The sequence below is a fragment of the Elephas maximus genome, chromosome 2, assembly GCF_024166365.1.
Source record: "Elephas maximus indicus isolate mEleMax1 chromosome 2, mEleMax1 primary haplotype, whole genome shotgun sequence".
Lineage (NCBI taxonomy): Eukaryota > Metazoa > Chordata > Mammalia > Proboscidea > Elephantidae > Elephas > Elephas maximus.
The window spans coordinates 200533085-200554402 of NC_064820.1; the positions used below are offsets into that span (position 1 = coordinate 200533085).

A 21318-nucleotide genomic window follows, 5' to 3' on the forward strand; every position below is an offset into this window, starting at 1 on the left:
TGGCATTGCTATGACGCAAATATGATTCACACTCACTGTTTCTTTAATATTCACTAGGATTGGTATGAGTCAAAACTGACTCAGCAATGATGACCTCTAAGCTGGGAATCACTGTCCCTGTTTAAAACATTAGGAGCCTGAGAGCTCGCGACTCATCCAAGGATACTTACTTGGATAGAGTTGGTGCAAACTAAATCAACTTCCAAGCTTTCTTCCTTCCCAAACTCAGGGCAGCATGATTTTCCCTTAATCTGAATGCCATCACTGCTGGTACTGCAGGGCTCTGGAACTAGGATAGAGAACTTTGAAGCCTAAAGAACAGTGTGAATCATGATTCCTTTGGGACATCACTCCTGGAGAGGAAGGATGTGGTCACCTGTGGAGGGGGGGGTCTCGGCTGTCTGTGTCTGGGGATGCGAGGACCCTTTGAGAAAGGGCTTCTCGCTCTGATCACTGGTACACACAGCAGATGACTATGGGATTTTCCACAAAATACAAGGTTCAATGTAGGGCCTCAGTAAACCTTGAAACTGATGCGTTAGGGTATAAACAAGGGACTGATTATTTATATTGAAGAAGGAGATGGTCCCTCCCTCAAGACCAGGAAGATCCTTACTAGTGTAGGGCAGGTACTCATGGAAAAGCAGATTCTACAGGGTCTGATCCACAATCAACGCCCATGGAAGCAGCGGTCGAGAAATCAAGCGATATATTGCATTGAGCAAATCTACTGCAAAAGACCTCTTTAAAGTGCTGAAAATCAAAGATATCTCCTTGAAGACTAAGGTGCTCCTGATCCAAGCCATGGTGTTTCCAATCACCTCATATGCATGCGAAATCTGGGCAATAAATAAAGAAGACCAAAGAAGAATTGACACCTTTGAATTGTGGTGTTGGCAAAGAATACTGAATATACCATGGACTACCAAAAGAATGAACAACCCTGTCTTGAAAGAAGTGCATCCAGAATGCTCCTTGGAAGCAAGGATGGTGAGACTACATCTCACATACTTTGGACATGATATCAAGAGGGATCAGTCCCTGGAGAAGGATATCATGCTTGGTAAAGTAGAAACCAGAGAAAAAGAGAAAGACCCTCAACAAGATCAATCGACACAGCGGCTGCAACAATGGGCTCAGGCATAACAACAATTGTGAGGATGGGGCAGGACCAGGCAGTGTTTCATTCTATTGTACATAGAGTTGCTATGAGTCAGAACTGACAACGGCACCTAACAATGACAACAACATAGGTGTTATGAAAGTTGAATATGAACTTGGTTTGGTGACCAAAAAGCAGTATAAAGAGTAATAAAAGAGAGCCCAGAACAGAGCCTTAAAGAATCCCAACACTGACTTAATAAAACAAGAAAGATGTTTTCCAAGGTGACATAGAAGATGTGCTAGCAATATAAAGGGAAATGTAGCAGTGAGCATACGTGAAAGCTAAAAGAAGAATGTATTTGAGTGAAGAAGTAATTATCTGTGTCACCAAAAACAAACAAACAAAACCTGTTGCTATTGAGTAGATTCCAACTCATGGTGAACTTAGGTATTATAGAGGAGAACTGCTCCACAGGATTTTCTTGGCTATAATCTTTAAGGAAGTATATTGCCAGGCCTTGCTTCCATGGTGCTGCTGAGTGGCTTCAAATAACCAACCTATAGGTTAGTAGCTGAGTACAAACCATCCTGGCTCTGATGCATAAGTTTCCTGGGTGGTGCAAATGGTTCTACTCTCCAACACATGGGGCCACTGTGAGTCAAAATCTACTTGATGGTAATTGGATCTGTGGCACAAGCAATGTGAAATCACATGTGAACTGTTAAGAAGCTGTTATAGTTAGTAACCTGTAATCTGGGGTGTGGTGGATGAGAAATCACATAACCACTGATGGCAGGGTAAACAGGAGAGGAAGAAATATAGATAATAGAAGTAGAGTATCTCTCCAGAAAAAGAGTAAAAAGGAAAATTATGGGCCATTCTCATTCATGGACATAACTATAAAAATTATAAAGAAAATATTTTAAAAACCCAATCTGTATAAATATTTATTTAATATAATATAAAGTAGCATAATTACTATGTATTTAATATGAATAAATACATAAAGTATATAGAAAGATAGATTAATATATAATGGCCAAGTTGGGTTTAATCACATAAATGCAAGGGTGGCTTAATATTAAAAAAACAAAATATATAAAAATAATATATAAATAAAAGAAATGTAAATCACTAGTTTAATAGATTAAAGGAGAAAAATCATACAATTATTTCATTTTATTGAAGAGCATTTGATAAAATTCAGCACACATTCATAAAAAAAATTTTCTTAGCAAAATAGAAATAGAAGAAACCTCCTTTAATCTAATAAAAGGCATCTACAGAGAACCTTTAAGTTGTACTGAAGGCATTGGCGTAAAACATGGCTCCAGGAATTGATGGAATATTAACTGTAATGCTTCGACAAACAGATGCAATGCTGGAAGCATTCGCTCATCTATGTCAATAAATTTGGAATACAACTTCCTGACCAACCAATGGAAAGAGATCAGTATTTGTGCCCATGTCAAAGAAAAGTGGCCGAACAAAATTTGGGAATTATAAAAATTATCAAATGATAACATTAATATCACATGCTAGCAAAATTTTGCTGAACATAATTCAAAAATGACAGCAGCCATATGTTGACAGGGAACTGCCAGAAGTTTAAGCCAGATTCAGAAGAGGATGTGGAATGAAAGATATCATTGCTAATGTCAGATGGATCTTAATTGAAAGCAGAACTACCAGAAAATGTTTACTTGTGTTTTATCAACTACATGAAGGCATTCAACTGTGTAGATCATAAATTATGGATAATATTGTGAAGATTGGGAATTCCAGAACAATTCATTGCACTCACGCAGAAACTCTACACAGATCGAGAGGCAGTAGTTCAAACAGAACAGGGGATACTGCACGGTTCAAAATTGGAAAATGTGTTCAGCAGCCTTGTATCCTTTCACTTTACTTATTCAATCTGTGCTGAACAAATAATCTCAGAAGTTATGTGAAGAAAAATGTGGCATCAAGTTTGGTGGAAGAGTCATTAAAAACCTATATAACCTGACATAACCCTGCGTGTAGAAAATGAAGACAACTTCAAGCACTTATTGATGGTCAAAGACCACAGCCCTCAGTATGAATTTTGCTTAAATGTAAAGAAAATGGAAATCCTCACAATTGGACAAATAAACATCACGATAAATGGAGAAAATATTTAAGTTCTCAAAGATTTCATTCTACTTGGATCAACGCTCTTGGGAGCAGCAGCCAAGAAATCAAACATTGTTTTGCAATTGGCAAATCTGATGCAAAAAAAAAAAAACTCTTTAAAATTCTAAAAAGCAAAGACATCGCTTTGATGACTAAGGTACACCAGACTCAAGCCATGGTCTTTTCAATCTCCTCACATGCATGCAAAAGCTGGACAGTGAAAAGAGAAGACAGAAGGAGAATTGTCACATTTGAATTGTGGCATTGGCAAGGAATGTTGAATATACCATGGACTGCCAGAAGAACAAACAAATATTAGAAGATACACAACTGGAAAGCTCTTTAGAAGCAAGGATGGAGAGACTTCATCTTGCTTACTTGGGGCACCTCATCAGGAAAGACTAATCTCTAGAAAAGGTCATTATGCTGACACAACAGCCACAACAGTGGGCTCAAACATATCAAAGATCATGGAGATGGGGCAGGACCTGGCTACATCTTATTCTGTTATACATAAGGTTGTCATTGAGACAGAGACAATTGAACAGCAACTAACAACAAAAACAGCAACAACACAGAACCTATGACAAACATCCCAGTTAAAAAACAACATTGAAAACCTCTCCCATTGAGGTCAGGAACAAGGGAAAGTTGCCCATGAGCATTATGTTCCACTTTGTATAGGAGGTTGCAATTAGCACATTAAGACATGAAAAAGGAATAAATGAATAAGAACTGGAAAATAAAAAAAAAAAGTATTTTTGAATGATAGGATTTTGAGTGTGAAAAATCCAAAATAATGAACAGATAAGCTATGTGAGTTAATAGGAGTTTTTAGCAAAATTACTGGAAACAAAATATGTAAAAAATAATATATAAAATAAATATATCAGTATGCAAAAATGAATTTTTAAAAAGTTATAAGGCTGAGAAACATAAAAAATACCAAGTACCCATAATGCCTGACAGAAAAAAAAAGGGGGGATTTCCTGCCTGGAAAAAGGAAACAAAAAGTGATCTATTTCAGTCTCCAATGTCAAACCTACACTTAGAAATTAAAACATGCCAAAAGGCATAAAATGCAACCTGCCAAGAGAAAGCACCATCAGTACAGACAAATGCAGAGATGGGCTAGGTTTAAAATTAGAAGACACTAAAACTAAAATAATTATTTTAATTAGGTTAAAGAATTTAGGTGGTAAAAATATTAGAATGGGTAAACAGATGGAAAACTGAAGGAGAGAAATGAAAATTCTAAGAAAAAAAGGAAATGCATCTTAAGTAAGAAAATCATTGGATGGAATTAAGAGCATTCTGTAATTGACAGAAGAAGAGATCAGTGAACGAGAACAGAGTTAGAAACACTTATTCTGTGAAGGGTTAGACAGTAAATATTTTAGGCTTTGCAAGGCATATGATCTCTGCAGCAACTGTGTAATTCTACTGTTTTAGCACAAAAGCAGGCTTAGACAATATCTAAATGAATAATGTGGCTTTTTTCCAATAAAACTCAGAAAAAAAAAACAGACAGTGGACCAGATTTGACCCATGGACCAGAGTTTACTGACCCTGGAACTATAGATTAGATAGATAGATAGATGATAGATAGATAGAGGATAGATAGAGGATAGATATAGATAGATAGATAGATAGATAGATAGATAGATAGATAGATAGATAGATAGATAGATAGATAGATAGATAGATAGACAGATAGACAGATAGATAGATAGATATAGATACATAGATAGATGATAGACAGATAGATGATGATGATAGATTGGATGGATGGATGGATGGATGGATGGATGGATGGATGGATGGATGGATGGATGGATAGATAGATGGTAGATAGGTAGTAGGTAGGTAGACAAGATAGGTAGACAGGTAGATGCTAGACAGGTAGATGATAGACAGGTAGGTGATAGGTAGCTGGTAGGTAGCTGGTAGGTGGACAGGTAGGTGGACAGGTAGGTGGATAGGTAGGTAGATAGATAGATATGACTACCATACCTGTTGCTATGGAGTCAATTCTGACTCATAGCGACCCACTAGGACAGGGTATAACTGCCCCCACAGAGGTTCCAAGAGTGCCTGGTGGATTTGAACTGCCGACCTTTTGGTAAACAGCCACAGCACTTAACCACTATGCCACCAGTGTTTCCATATATAGTCAATAGAAAATCCCAAAACTGAAGCACAGAAAGACAAACGAGAGAGGCTGGTTGGAAAATATCAAACAATGTAATACATGTGTCTTTGGAGTCCCAGGAAGGCAAATGGGAAGATTTTCCAAAAAAAAAGACTTGATGAGATACTGGCTTAAATTTTTTCCAAAATCATGGATATACACCAACCCACAGATCCAATAATCCAAGGGAAACCCAAGCAGCATAATTATAAAGAAATCCATACTAAGGCTCATCATTGCCAAGGTGTTGGAATCAAAAAAGAAAATCTTAAAAGTAACCAAAGAAAGCAAGATACATTATAATCAAGAGACCTACATTAAAATATACAGAAACAATAGAGGCAAGAACCAATGAAAAGAAGTATTTAAAGTACTGAAAGAAAAGACCTGTCAACCTAGAATTTTATAACCAGCAAAAATAACTACTCAGCCAGAAAGAGAAGTAAAATTTTGATACATGCTACAACATGGATGGAGCTTGAAGACACTACGATGAGTGAAATAAGTCAATCATAAGAGGACAAATACTGTATGACCTCACTTATATAAAAAGGCAAAAACAGGTAAATGTACAGAGATCAAAGTTTATTAGTGGTTATCAGGGGCCGAAGGAAGGGAGAAACGGGCAGTTATTGCTTATGGAGCACTGAGTTTTGGTTTATGGTGATGGAAAATTCCATTGATTCAGGGTAGGGTTGCACAACCGACTAATGTAATTGCTGTCAATAAGTTGTAAAAAAGTTGAATTGGCAAAAGTTGCATAATAGATGTATTTACAACAACAACAAAAGAGCAGCTGCTGAGGCGGCTTATGTCCAACCAAACACCTCATGGGTTTTGGTTTCTTGAGGTCATGGTTTGAAGGCATATTGCAGTTAATTGACATAATATTGTGTTTAGTGATTCTGTTCTATCTCCCAGTTTGTTGTGTAGTGCCTTCAATCTTAAAAGCTTGCAAGTGGCCATCCAAGGTACAATTGGTCTCTATTCTGGAGCAACAGAGGAAGAAGGAAAGACAGGAATAGGAGAAAGAAGTGGAATGTGGGGCTAATTACCTTCATGAACAAGTGCCTTCTTTTTCATGAGACCAGAAGAACTGGATGGTGCCCAGCTACCATTACTGAATGTTTTGATTGAAGATTCCTGACCAAAATGGAGAAAATGCAGAACGAAATTTCAAATTTCCGTGGAATCCAGACTTTCTGAAACCAGGCAGACTGGATGAACCCTAAAACTTCTACCCTGAAATAATCTTTAAACCTTAAATCAAGACTATCCTCCTGAAGTCTTCTTAGAACCGAACAACAGCTTAGCTTAACTAGTAAAGAACATCTGTCTTTAACATTGTGCTCTTTTAAGAACTATCTATATGGGATCAAATTGACCATAGGAACTCAAAAGATTAGATAGGAAACTTAGGGGGCAATGAGTTTATGTTAATGGGGGAGGAACAACTCTGTAAAGGAAGGTGAGAATGGTTGCACAACTTGAAGAATATAATCAATGTCACTGAATTGTACATGTAGAAATTGTTGAATGGTATATGTTCTGCTGTGTACATCCTGAACAATAACAACAAAAATAAATTATTTTTTAAAAATCTTTCAAGAATGAAGGCAAAGATGGCAGAGTAAGATGGCTGTATAAGAAGTTATACAGTCTCATCGCCCCACAGCAATTCAGGAAGAAAACAAGCAAAAACTTATAAAATTGATAATCTCAGAATTCTGGACATCAGTTAAAGGGCTAGAGGGCCAAAATGAACACTGAATCAATAAAAAGATAGCCTACAGATCACAAGAGAGTAGAAGTTTGACACACATCCTCAACCCACCCACTCCCCAGCTGAGCACAGACATCTTAGGGCAGCTACAGCTGGTGCCCTTGGACAGGGAGCCCAGGATTGGAGCAGCATGGAAGACACAGAGTGGTCTGAAGGTATTGAGTAATCAACCCTGGAATGGTTTGGCAAGGTGGACAAAGTAAGCAATGAAGCCAAGAATGGAGAGGGTCAGAGACCACAAAGCGGGCCAGAACCTCCAAGCAGGCAGACCTGGGAAAGGGCACTCAGCAAGTGTAGTGCAGGTGGGAGTCTCCATGAGTCCTGGAAAAGAGTAACGGGGGGAGGGGAACAGAGCAGACCTGACTTTATGAGCAGCCCAGCCCTGGGAAAGGGAGATGAAGTGGATGCCCCTCTAGGGGCAGACCAGGGAAAGTGAGGCGCAGTGAGAGCAGCACAGGCTGGAGTCCACATGAGTCCTGGGAGTTACACGGGGGGAACAGCACAGAATGGACTTTATGAGCAAAAATGCTTGGGATAGGTACACAGTAAAAGCAGAGCAAGTTGGAAGCTTCAGGGGACAGGTGTGGCAAGTGCATTGAAGTCTGGAGTCCTGGTGTGTCCCAGGAAAGAGCAACAATGGCAGAACAACGTGGTGCAGACTTTGTGAGCACTCAGGCCTGGGACAGAGAGAAATGGTGAATGCAGCACAGGTCAGCACAACTGAACAGGCAGATTTGGGAAGGAGCACTGTGACAAGCACAGATTTCCTGTGAGTCCCCAGAAAGAGTGACACAGTGAGAACAGCTGGGCCTGAGTTTCTGAACAGTGAGGATAAGTGGTGAATTGACAACAGCTGCCACTTTTGGGGTGAGAATCTGAGGCTGGTGCTGTACCGCTGATGCCCCATGTAAGGGGAGTCTGCAACAGCTGCAGCTCCTGAAGAGGGAAACCTGGGGAGTCAGAGATGCAAGACCAATGCTCACTGGAGGGGTAGGAGAGTGATTTGTGGTAAGTAGGGACAACTGCTAAACCCAAACGTGGAGACAGGCATTGGAAGGGCATAGACAGCACCTTGGTGGGGAAGTCTGGTGATGGAGAACATGGTCAATATTCCCAAAATCTGATGACGAGGCAACCACACAGGTGCTACAGGCCATAGAGTTTGGTGCTTGTGATGATTAAGGTTGTGTGTCATTCGGGCTGGGCCATGATTCTCAGTGGTTTGGCAGTTATAATGTAGTTTGGCAGCTATGTAATGATGTGATCACCTCCACAATGAGGTCTACTATAAGCAGCCACTCAGTTTAAAGGGAGTTTCCTTGGGGATGTGGCCTGCATCCAATATATGGGAACTTTCTGGCAAAGCTTGCTGGCTTTTGCTTACTCTGGATCCTGCAGCTGGCTCCTTATCTGACCTCTGGTTCTTGGGACTTGAACTAGCAGCTTACTTGCTGATTTGGGGATTCATGAACCTCTGCACCCTGTGAGCCAGTGGCCTGCCATCTTACCTGCCAATCTTGGGGCTTGTTAGCCTCCACAGCCTGTCAGCCAGAAGCCTGCAGTCTCACCTGCCAATCTTGGGCTCGCTGGCTCCTGCAGCTATGTGAGTAAAGAGAAGCCTCTAGCATGACCCACTGGCTTGGGATTTTCCAGCCTCTACAACCACGTGAGCCATTTCCTTGATATAATTCTCTCTATACACACACACACACACACATATATGTTTAACTGATTTTGCTATGTGGGATACCATCAAATAGAATAATATAAGCATTATGGAGTCCCAGAAGAAGAAGAGAGAGAAAGGGACGGAGATCATTTTTGAAGAAATAATGGCTGAAAATTTCCCAAATCTGCCAAAAGACACAAATTTACTCATTCAGCCTACAACAGAGCTGCAGAGGCACTGCCAGTGCTCCACTCAGGGAACATAGAGTTAAGCAGTGACAGATGGTACCCATAGACAGGGAGACAAATAAGGAAAGGACAACAGCAGGTACACCTAGCAGGGAGTCTAGAGTTGAAGTACAGAATCATAACCTTCAATAAATTAAAATGGTAGTAATAATAACAATAATAAAGAGGAAGAAAGCAAACAAAAGAAAAAAAAGAGGAAGAAAGCAAACCTTAGAATAGGGGAAGCACTAATCTCCAGAGATACCACAGTAAAATAGTTAAATGTCCCAATTACAACAGACTATTACAAGGCATATAAAAAGGCAGAAAAGGATGGCCCAAATAAAAGATCAAGAGAAGGGGATAGAAACCATCCTGAGAAGAACAGACAGTGGAATCATTAGACAAAAAAAATTAAAGCAACAGTTGCAAGTATGCTCAAAGAGTTGATGGAAAAAGAAAATACAATAATAAAAATGAACAACTCTCTGGAGGGGGTCAAAAATAGGTTTGAATCAGCAGAAGAAAGAATCAGAGAAATAGAAGCTAGGACATTTGAGATTATGTAGGTTGAGAAGCAAAGAGAAAAAAAATGAAGAAAAATGAACAAAGCTTAAGGGATACCTGGGAAACTATCAGGTAGGATATATACACATTATGGGATCCCAGAAGAAGAAGACAGAAAAAGGGACAAAGAAAATTTTTGAAAAAATAATGGCTGAAAATTTCCCAAATGTCTCAAAAGACACAAATTTACTCATCCGGGAAGCTAAACGAACACCAACTAGGATAAATCCAAAAAGAGTTACATTGACTTAGGGAACGTCTAGCTCAATTGGCATAACACAGTTTATAAAGAAAATGTTCTACATTCTACTTTGGTGATTGGCATCTGGGGTCTTAAAAGCCTGTGAGCGACCATCCAAGTTACTCCACTGGTCTCACCCCTTCAGGAGCAAGGCAGAATGAAGAAAACTAAAGATACAGGGGAAAGATTAGTACAAAGGACTAATGGACCATAACTACCACAGCCTCCACTGACTGAGTCCAGTACAACTAGATGGTGCCCCGCTACTACCACTGACTGCTCTGACAGGGATCACGATAGGGGGTCCTGGACAGAATTGGAGAAAAATGTAGAACAAAATAGTAACTCAAAAAAAAAAAAAAAACAGATTTACTGGCCTGACAGAGACTGGAGAAACCTGAAGAGTGTGGTTCCCAGGCACCCTTTTAGCTCAGTAATGAAGTCATTCCTGAGGTTCACCCTTCAGCCAAAGATTGTTGTTATTGTTAGGTGCCATCAAATATGCACAACAGAATGAAACACTGCCCAGTCCTGTGCCATCCTTACAATCGTTATGCTTGAGCTCATTGTTGCAGCCACTGTGTCAATTCACCTCATTGAGGGTCTTCCTCTTTTCCACTGACCCTGTACTTTGCTGAGCATTATGTCCTTCTCCAGGGACTGATCCCTCCTGACAACATGTCCAAAGTATGTAACATGCACTCTCGCTATCCTAGCTTCTAAGGAGCATTCTGGTTGTACTTCTTCCAAGAAAGATTTGTTCATTCTTTTGGCAGTCCGCGGTATATTCAATATTCTTCACCAATACCACAATTCAAAGGCATCAATTCTTTTTCTGTCTTCCTTATTTATTGTTCAGCTTTCACATGCATATGATGTGATTGAAAATACCATTTGCATATTGAAAATGCCACAGCTTGGGTCAGGTGCACCTTAGTATTCAAGATTACATCTTTGCTTTTCAACACTATAAAGAGGTTCTTTGCAGCAGATTTACCCAATGCAATGCGTCTTTTGATTTCTTGACTGCTGCTTCCATGGCTTTTGATTATAGATCCAAGTAAAATGAAATCCTTGACAACTTCTATCTTTTCTCCATTTATCATGATCTTGTTCATTTGTCCAGTTGTGAGGATTTTTGTTTTCTTTATGATGAGGTAAAATCTTTTATCTTCATTAGTAACTGCTTCAAGTCCTTTTCACTTTCAGCAAACAAGGCTGTCATCTGCATAACGCAGGTTGTTAATGAGTCTTCCTCCAATCCTGATGCCCTGTTCTTCTTCATATAGTCCAGCTTCTCTGATTATTTCCTCAGCATACAGATTGAATAGGTATGGTGAAAGGATACAATCCTGGCACACACCCTTCCTGACTTTAAACCAATCAGTATCCCCTTGTTCTGTCCAAACAACTGCCTCTCGATCTATGTAAAGGTTCCTCCTGAGCACAATTAAGTGTTCTGGAATGCCCATTCTTCACAATGTTATCCATAATTTCTTATGATACACACAGTCGAATGCCTTTGCATAGTCAATAAAACACAGGTAAACATCTTTCTGGTGTTCTCTGCTTTCACCCAGGATCCATCTGACATCAGCAATGATATCCCTGGTTCCATGTCCTCTTCTGAAACACGCCTGAATTTCTGACAGTTCCCTGTCGATATACTGCTGTAGCCATTTGTGAATGATCTTCAGCAAAACTTTGCTTGTATGTGATATTAATGATATTGTTCTATAATTTCCACATTTGGTTGGATCACTTTTCTTGGGAATAGGCATAAATATGAATCTCTTCCATCCAGTCAGTTGGCCAGGAAGCTGTCTTCCATATTTCTTGGCATAGACGAGTGAGCACCTCCAGCGCTGCATCTGCGTGTTAAAATATCTCAATTGATATTCCAACAATTCCTGGAGCCTTGTTTTTCTCCAATGCCTTCAGAGGAGCTTGGACTTCTTCCTTCAGTACTGTCAGTTCCTGATCATATGCTACTTCTTGAAATGGTTGAACGTCTACTAATTCTTTCTGGTATAATGACTCTGTATATTCCTTCCATCTTCTTTTGATCCTTCCTGCGTCATTTAATATTTTCCCCCATAGAATCCCCCACTATTGCAACTCGAGGCTTGAATTTTTTCTTACAAACTGAAAAAAAACAGTGAACCAGTTTGATCCATGGGCCATATTTTGCTGACCCTGGAATTATAAAACTAGCCTAGACTAGAAAAACCCAAAAACTGAAGCACAGAAAGACAAACAAATGAAAAACATAACTGATCAGAGACCTGTGGGAAAATATCAAACAATGTAACATATATGTCTAAGGATTTCTGGAAAGAGAAAAGGGCGGCTTTAAAAACATTTTTTTTTCCGTGAGACACAGGCCTAAACTCCAAAATTCTGGATATGCATGAACCAAGAGATCCAACAATGTCAGCAAAATCCAAGAAAAATCATTACAAAGAAAATCACATTTTGACACATCATTGTCTAGTTGCTAGAAACAAATGAGAAGATCTTAACAGTACCTAAGAAAACAAGACAAATTATAATCAAGAGAACGTCACTAAAATATACAGAAAAAATGGAGGCAAGAAACCAATGGAAAGACATATTTAAAGTCCTGAAGGACAAAATTTGTCAACCTAGAACTTTATAACCAGAAAAATAATGCCCAAGAATAAAGGCAAAATAAGAATATTTTCAGACAGGTCTGTGCCCTCATAATTTTCCAATTGAGGATGATCTGAACTGTGCACTTCCCATTAGCTGCTGAGGAATGATCATTGTGATGAGACGGAAAGGGTGTGCTCCTCTCCCAAACCTTGCCTTCCCTTGGCTTCTTTTTAATTTCCAATTTGGAAATATTTAAATATATACAAAGAAAACTATAATGAACCCTGATGTATACAACACTAATTTCAAAAATAACCAACTCCTGGCCATCTCATGCCATCTAAATTCTCGACAACTTCCTCCCAGCCCTCCAGATAAGTTTCAAACAAATCTCAGATGTTATATCATTTCATCCAAAAGTATTTCAGTGTGTATCTCCAAAAGATAAAGATACTTAAAAAAATAACAATTTTGTTACCATCAATTTAAAAAAGTAGTAATATTTACTTTGCATTATAAAATATCCAGTCCTTGTTTTCATTTCTCAACTGGTTTACACAGACAATACGTAATATGTGTAACTACTTTGTCTGTCTGTTTCATCAGCATCCAAATCAATTCCAAAAATTTAGTCTATGATCTCTTAAGTGTATTTTAATCTATAGTTCCTGATCCTTTCATTTGCACTTAATAATATTTTGTTGAAGAGACTGAGTCATTTGTCCAGGAATTTCCCACAGCCTGCATTTTGCTAACTGAATCCTTATAGTATATTCAATGTGTTCCTCTATTTCCCAAAAATTGGTAATTGGATGTAGGGGCTTAATTAGATTCAGGATGTTTTTGTTTGATTGATATTTGTTTATTTGCCGGATGATAATTCATTAAAAAAAATTCATTAGGGGTGGCAATAATATCCTTATTGTTATTGTTATTAGCTGCTGTCAAGTCTGCCCTACTTATGGTGACCATAAGCAAAGCAAGACAATGTTCTGTTGCAATCCAAAGGGTTTTCACTGGCCGATTTTCAGATGTAGATTACCAGGCCTTTCTTCCTAGTCCATCTTAGTTTGGAAGCTCTGCTGAAACATGTTCCACATCGTAGCCACTGACATCCTAGCTCCATCATTAAAACGCAGATGATAGGGAAAGTTTTTATAAAGGAAAATTCTCATCAAGTATTTGGTTACACTCAGGTACAGGATAAATGCTTAATTCTTTCCCTTTATTTACTAGTTTTCAGAATAATGAGGTGGTTCCCTAGCATCGTCCATAGGTGGCCAATGAGGCTTTTTTTTTTTTTTTAGTGCCATTATAAATTAATGGGTTTAAACATATTAGACGTGTTTCCAACCATTGCAATTACAATTCTCACTGAAGCTCAAATCAACTTGCCCAGTGGGAGCCTCTTCAGGTTGGCTTCTGATTCCTTTTGCCAGACCCACTTGTCATTGACAGTGGTGTTCTTGCTACCTGGTATGACCAGATGTGTCAGGCTCACTAACTCCCCAGACATAGAATCATCTACTTCTCCAAGGATCCCTGGTTCCTTTGGGTGGCAAAAGCAATTTCAGACAACCACCTAGATCATTTTCCCTCAACTCTTTATTATTTCACTTTGAAAAACAGCCCTCTGGGAAAGGTGGGACCCCTCCCCACCCTCGTAGGGTTATAAAGCAGGATGGGCACCCCCGCCAGGTGGTGCTCAGGACTCCCGCTGAGCACGGATGTTCTCTCCCCTGTTCTCCAGTTGCCTGCAGAGTCTCAGGGCCACCACTTAGCTCCTGCCCCCACTTCCTGCCAGGACCCAGGCCAGGCTCTTGGTGGCATAGGCACAAAATGTGGTATTACCCTCAGGATATGGTGGCCCTAGTTAGCTCACTCTCACTCTTCCATTCTAACACACATGCACACAAATATTTCTATGTGTATCAGTGTGTGTTCGTGCATGTGTGTGCTCAGGCCCCTCCCTGGCTACTCAAGACCCTCCCTGACTCTCTTCCTTCTTTCTTCCCAGGAGCTAAGCTTCTTCCACCTCCTTCCACAGCATACCATTTTGTTCCCAGATAATTCCCGCCACCCCTGCCTCCCACATGCACACACTAGCCTGCTCTCATATCCTTCATGAGCATGTTCTGCTACTTTCTGGGCCCATATTTATTACTCCCTGAGGGACACTAGCCATCCCCTCTGTCACTCACCATGAACTCCCAGACCCTCCACTGTTTCTGGCCACCTGGACTCAGTCCATGCTTCACAAACCACTCTGCTTCCTCTCCTTGTCAGTCCTCAGAGCCATGCCTCCCTCCCCAGGCACAGCGGTGGGTCTAACTCCTGATCCACGCCTCACAGCAGCTGCTCCCCATGGTTGTCCTAAGGTAGGAAAGCTTGGAAGGCTGCCTCAGGAGACAGGGTCCTCAAGCCCTCCAATAACTCCTGATCTGTAGTGGTTTGGTTCTGACACCATCCTGGGCCCTTGGCCCTGCAGTCCATCTGTGGCTGCTTTGTTGTTTGAAATCAGTTTTATTATGAAAAACAATATGATGATTAGGATTTCATTGCATGGGAAGGGGTGTTCATTGTATTGCTGTTTACTGTTTCTAGTCCTACCACCACATTGCATTATCATTTTTTCACTTACTCATACAAAATTTCTCGTTTATAATTTTATTCTTCGTTTACTTTGGACAGCACAGTGGTTGGCATCCTGCATTTTAGATTAGTTGAAGATAATTGTTCTGATATTTGAAGCTAACAGAGATTTTTAAAGCCTTCTGTTTCATTATTATTTGTATGCGTTAACACCAGTTAATCTCTGATACTGTGTTTAACATTTCCTAATTTCAGTTACTGTAGATAATGCACTGCTGCCCAGCTGAATTACTTTTTTTTAACTAAACTTTTTACTTTGAGATAATTATAGATTTATAGCTGTTTTTCAAAGATAATTTTTGTCATTATCATCTAGTGCTGCCATAACAGAAATACTACAAGCAGTTGGCTTTAACAAAGATAAATTTATTTCCTCACGGTATAGTAAGCTGAAAGTCCAAATTCAAGTCATCAGCTTCAGGGGAAGGCTTTCTCTCTCTGTCAGCTCTGGAAGAAGGTCCTTGTCCTTAATCCTCCCATGGTCTAGGAGCTTCTCAGGTACAGGGACCCCAGGTCCAAAGGACATGCTCTGCTCCTGATGCTGCTTTCTTGGTGGTATGAGGTCCCCAACTCTCTGCTTGTTTCCCCCCTCTTGAGAGATAAAATGTGATGGAGGCCACACCCCAGGGAAAATCCTTTTACATTGGATCAGAGATGTGACCTAAGCAAGGGTGCTATATCCCACCACTAGTCTTCTTTAACCACAGGCAGAGATTATAATTTATAATACATAGGAAAATCAAAAAATGGAGGACAACCACACGTGGCCTAACCTAGTTTACCCACACTTTTGGGGGACACAATTCGATCTATTATTTTGAAATAATTATAGACACAGGAAGTTGCAAAAATAGTACAGAGTCCTCTGTAACCTCATCCAGTTTGCTTCACAGGAAACATCTTACGTAACTATAGTGTTAGTACAATATCAAAACCAGGAAATTGACATGGATAAATATTGTTAACCAGACTACAGGCCTAATTCATTCAGATTTCACCAATTTTTACATGTATTTATCTGTGTGTGTGTGTGTGTAGTTAGTTCTACACAATTTTATTACATACATAGTCTCATAACCACCACCATATTGTTGTTGTCAGGTGCCGTCGAGTTGGTTTCGACTCATAGCGACCCTATGCACAACAGAACAGAACACTGCCCGGTCCTGCACCATCCTTACCACCACCATAATAAAGATATTGTCCCAGCAACAAAAGAACTCTTTCATGCTGCCCCTTTGCAGTCACATCCTCCCCCTTGCCCCTTTCCTAGTCCCTGGCAACCACTTATCTATCTTCCATCTCTATAATATTGTTATTTTGAGAATGTTATATAAATGGTATCATACAGTATGTAACCTTTTGAGTTTTTTTACTCAATATCATGACATTGTCAAAAAGATAAATTAGTAACAGACATCTTAGTTTGATTTGGGAGTTTTCCTACCCATTAAACCAAATATTCACTTGTAAAGAAATTCCCAACAAAAATTAATTCACCCAAAGTTGCTAATATTTTCTTTCCTGTTTGAAGTCAGGCTTCCTGAATATGAATCTCAAAAGATATGGCTGGGTAGAGGGCCAGAGACCATCTTGTGACCTGATATTAGTTGATCTCAGTAAAAAGGGGAGGGCAGGGTTCAATCAATCATGTTAAGATTAGCCAGTGGTTGATCTTCTCTATTTCTCCCTCCTCTTCTCTCTATAAGCCTCATTGTACCTAGCTTATTTCAAACCATTTGCTTTTTCTGGAATCAAAATGGTCTCCCTATATGCATATAGGATACCTGCTCAGAATAAACTTTATGGTTCAATTTCATTGAGTTTCGATTATTTCTAACACCATTAAGAAACTTCCAAATTATTGCACTTATCAATAATTTGCTACTTTTTATTACTGAATAATATTCTATCAATAGCTTCTTTTAGACAAACACAGCTTCTGGGGTTGTGGTTTTGTGAGACCCTGAGGATTTGCGCTCCCAGTCACCCCATAACTCCCTAGAACTAAGGCCAGACAGGCTTAAACAGTGACAGATGAGGGTGTGGTCGCCTCTTCCCACACAGGGACCTTCCAAGTTACTGCATCAAGGAGCACATTCCTCTCTCCCTCGCGACAGTGTCCACACTCACATATCTGGGTGTCCACAGACTTAGACTTGAAAGGACATCATTGAGCAAATAATAGTGTATCAGGCCACAGAGCTATGGGAAAAACGTGAAACTGGCACTCAAAGGATGAGGCTTAGGAAATAGTGGCACCATGACCAATGGAGTTCTTATGTTGTTGATGATGTTTAATTATTTATTTTTAAAAGCAGCTTAATTGAGGCATGCTTAATATACAATAAAATGCACATATTTAAAGTGTTTAATTTGATAAATTTCGGTTTATGTATATACCCATGAAACCTTGGCCACAATCAAGATAATGAACCTATCCTTTATCTCCAAAACTTTTCTTGTGCCCCTTTAGTAATCCCTCCTCCCCTCCCCTCCCCTGAAAGCAACCACTGGCTTGTTTTCTGTCACAATAGATTAGTCTGCATTTTCTAGAGTTTTATATAAATGGAATCACATGGTATGCATTCTTTTGGGAGAGGATATCTGGCTTCTTTCACTTGGAATAAATATTTTGAGATTCATCCATGTTGTTTTATTAGCCAGTGGTTCATTCTTTTTTATTGCCAAGTAGTATTCCTCTTAATGTTTTTAATGGTCTTTTGATGGACATTCGGTTTGTTTCTAGCTTTTTGCTATTAAAAATAAAGCTGCTATGAACATTCATGTACAAGTCTTTGTGTAGATATGTATTTCCTTTTTGTTATGGATTGAATTGTGTCCACCCAAAAAGAAATGTGGAAGTCCTAAATATAACCCTGTTTGGAAATAGGAATTTTCTTTTTTTTATGTTAATGAGGTCATACCAGAGTAGGGTGGGTCCTAAACTTAATTACTTCTGAGTGGTGTCTTATAAAAAGAGCAGAATAGACATAGACACACACAGGGAGAGGAGAGATGCCATGTGAGGACCCATCTATAAGCAAAGGAATGCCAAGGATTGCCAGCACACACTAGAATATAAAAGAGAGGCATACAGAAGGAATCGATATGGATGAGACCCTGATTTGGACTTTTAGCAACCAGAACTATGAGAAAATAATTTTTTTTTATTTTGCTTTCAGTGCAAGTTTACAGTTCAAGTTAGTTTCTCTTACAAAAATTTATACACACACTTATGTGACCCTAGTTGCTCCCCCTATAATGTGACAGCACACTCCTCCTTTCCACCCTGTATTTCCTGTGTCCATTCAACCAGCTCCTATCCCTTTCTTCCTTCTCATCTCACCTCTGTACAGGAGCTGTCCATTTAGTCTCATGTATCTACTTGAGCTAAGGAAGCACACTCTTCACAAGTATCATTTTATGTCTTATAGTCTAGTCTAATCTTTGTCTGAAGAGTTAGCTTTGGGACTGGTTTTAGTTTTGGGCTAACAGCGAGTCCAGGGGCCATGTCTTCTTAGGTTCCTCTAGTCTCAGTCAGACTATTAAGTCTGGTCTTTTTACTAGAATTTGAGTTCTGCACCCCACTTTTCTCCTGCTCCGTTGAGGACTCTCTGTTTTGTTCCCTGTCAGGGCAGTCATTGTTGGTAGCCAGGCACCATATAGTTCTGGTCTCAGACTGATGGAGTCTCAGATTTATGTGGCCCTTTCTGTCTTTTGGGCTTATAAGAAAATAAATTCTTGTTCTTTAAAGTCACCTGCTTCTGGTATTTGTGTTATCGCAGCACTGAGTAACTAAGACGCTTTTTTCTAAGGCAAATACTGAGAGTGAAATGGCTGTATCATGTGGTAGGTATCTGTTTAACTTTTTATAGAAACTGTCAAACTGTTTCTAAAGAGGTTGTACTATTTTATATTCCCATCAGCAGTGTATAATTGCAATTCTTCCACATCCTTGTCAATACTTGGTATGGTGAGTCTTTTTAATTTTAGCCATTTTAATAGGTAGGTAATGATATCAGGTTGTGGTTTTAATTTGCATTTTATTACAGTGTGATGATGTTTTCATGTGTTTATTTGCTATCTGTGTATCATATTCTTTGCTGACGTTTTTGTTTTTCGGTAATGAATGATGGATTTGTCAAACTTTTTTTTGCATCTATTGTTTTAAATAACATTTTATTGTGTTTTTGGTGAAAGTTTACACAGAAAAGTAGGTTCCCATTTGACAATTTCTACACAAATCTTTCAGTGACATCAGTAACATTTGTCATAATGTGTCAACATTCTCTTTAATTCTGTCTGGTTGTTCCATTTCCAGTGCTCTAGTTTCCCTACCCTCTTATCTTTCATCTTTGCTTTAGAGTAATTTTTGACCTTTTGGTCTCATATAGATGGTTTTTTAATGGAGCACCATACTTACAGGTAATATCCTTTGTTTTTTATTTTCTGTGACCTTAAGGAATTCTTTATTTAGCAGGAGAAACAAAGAGCCAGCAGTCACCACACTGTATTGCAATGTTATATGAGAGAGGTAAGGGCAGGGTGCAGAAGTAGTGAACCCAGTCATATTGGATGGGGGAAACCCACTAATTTGCCCATAAGCTAACAGAAAATTCCTCAGTTTGCCAAAAGAACCGTTCACAACTGCCACTTTGTTGCCTCCTTTCTTCTTACTATATAATCCAGTTACAAAGAGAAAAAAGTTGAGGTGGGATCCTTGCTGGGTTTGTCTATGCTCCCTTCGATGTGTTGCTCCCTCTGCTAAAACTATTCCTTCCTGCCCGTTGAATTCCTCCTTTTCCTCAAAGGGTTAAATGTTATCCCTTTTAAGGAACTTTCCCCAAATCCCTAGAAACTTAGGTGGCTACCTGCACTGTATTCCCATAATCCTCAGTACATAACTTGAATAGAATGTGTGGCACAAATCATTGTGAATGTGCCTCCATCATTAAACCATGAGCACGTTGGTGGCAGGAGATGTGTCTTCTTCATCTCTGTCTCCTCAGTGGGTACAGAGCAAGGCTGGCACCCACAGTTGCTCAGTAGACATATGTGAAAGAATGATTCTAAGTAGCAAGAAGGCACTTTTCTCTCTTAGGCTATTCCTCACTCACCTTGATACTTCCTTTGAGTTCATGTAAAAGACAACTGAATTTTGGCTGTCTGAATCTCCAAACCTATGTTTGCAATGCCGAACTATCCTATAGTTGGTGAGAAGTTCCAACATGTCCACCCAGAAATTAGAAACCCGAGCACCTCCTGCCTCTTCAGAGAGCTTAGGACCGTCTTTCAACCTCAATCTGAATTGGATACGTTAGTCTTCAAAAAAACATAAATTCTAACATGAAAATCAGGGAGGAAAATATTGTTTTTACATTCAGAGGTGAGTTTCCAGAGTGCAAATTTTTCTGTCTGGTTAGGATTGCTTTCTTACTGTTAGGACACTTAGCTGATGACTTTGCACTCCATCACTGTTGTTACTGGGTACCATCAAATTGACTTCGACTCACAATGACCCCACATTAAGGTGTAGAACTGCCCTACAGGGCTTCCCAGGCTGTAATCTTTACAGAAGCAGACTGCCAGATCCTGCCACCATGGAACCAGCAAGTAGTTTCAAACTAGCGACCTCTCAGCCAGCAGCCAACAATTAACCGTTGCACCACTAGGGCTCCTTACTCTACCACTAGTGTTCCTAAATAAAATAATTGCTTTATTGCCTGGGTAATATCCTTTATTTTGTGTGCCAATCTGTTATTTCACTGAAAGGTAACCTCAGGGGATATTTTTGGTTCAAGGTTTAAAGAGTATCTCAGGGCAGTAATCTCACGGAATCCTCTAATCTCAACTGGTCCAGTAAGTCTGGACTTTTTAAGAATGTAAGTTTTGTTCCACATTTTCCTCTTGTCCTATCAGGGTCCATCTATTGTGCCCCTGATCAGAATGGTCAGTAGTGGTAGCCAGGCACCACCTAGTTCTTCTGGTCTCAGGGTAGATGAAGATATGGCTCACGAAGACTATTAGCCTTATAGGCTGGTTTCTTCTCTAAGACTTTGGTTTCCTTCTTTCTCTTTTCTCCTGGTGAGTAGAGATTGATAGTTGTA

The 21318-nt window shown here is 39.5% G+C and overlaps 1 pseudogene; it reads right to left on the reverse strand.

Moving 5' to 3' along the window:
- Nucleotides 1-372: 372 nt before the first annotated feature.
- LOC126067423 (butyrophilin-like protein 8) overlaps nucleotides 373-21318 on the reverse strand; it is a 58132-nt pseudogene continuing 37186 nt past the window's right edge.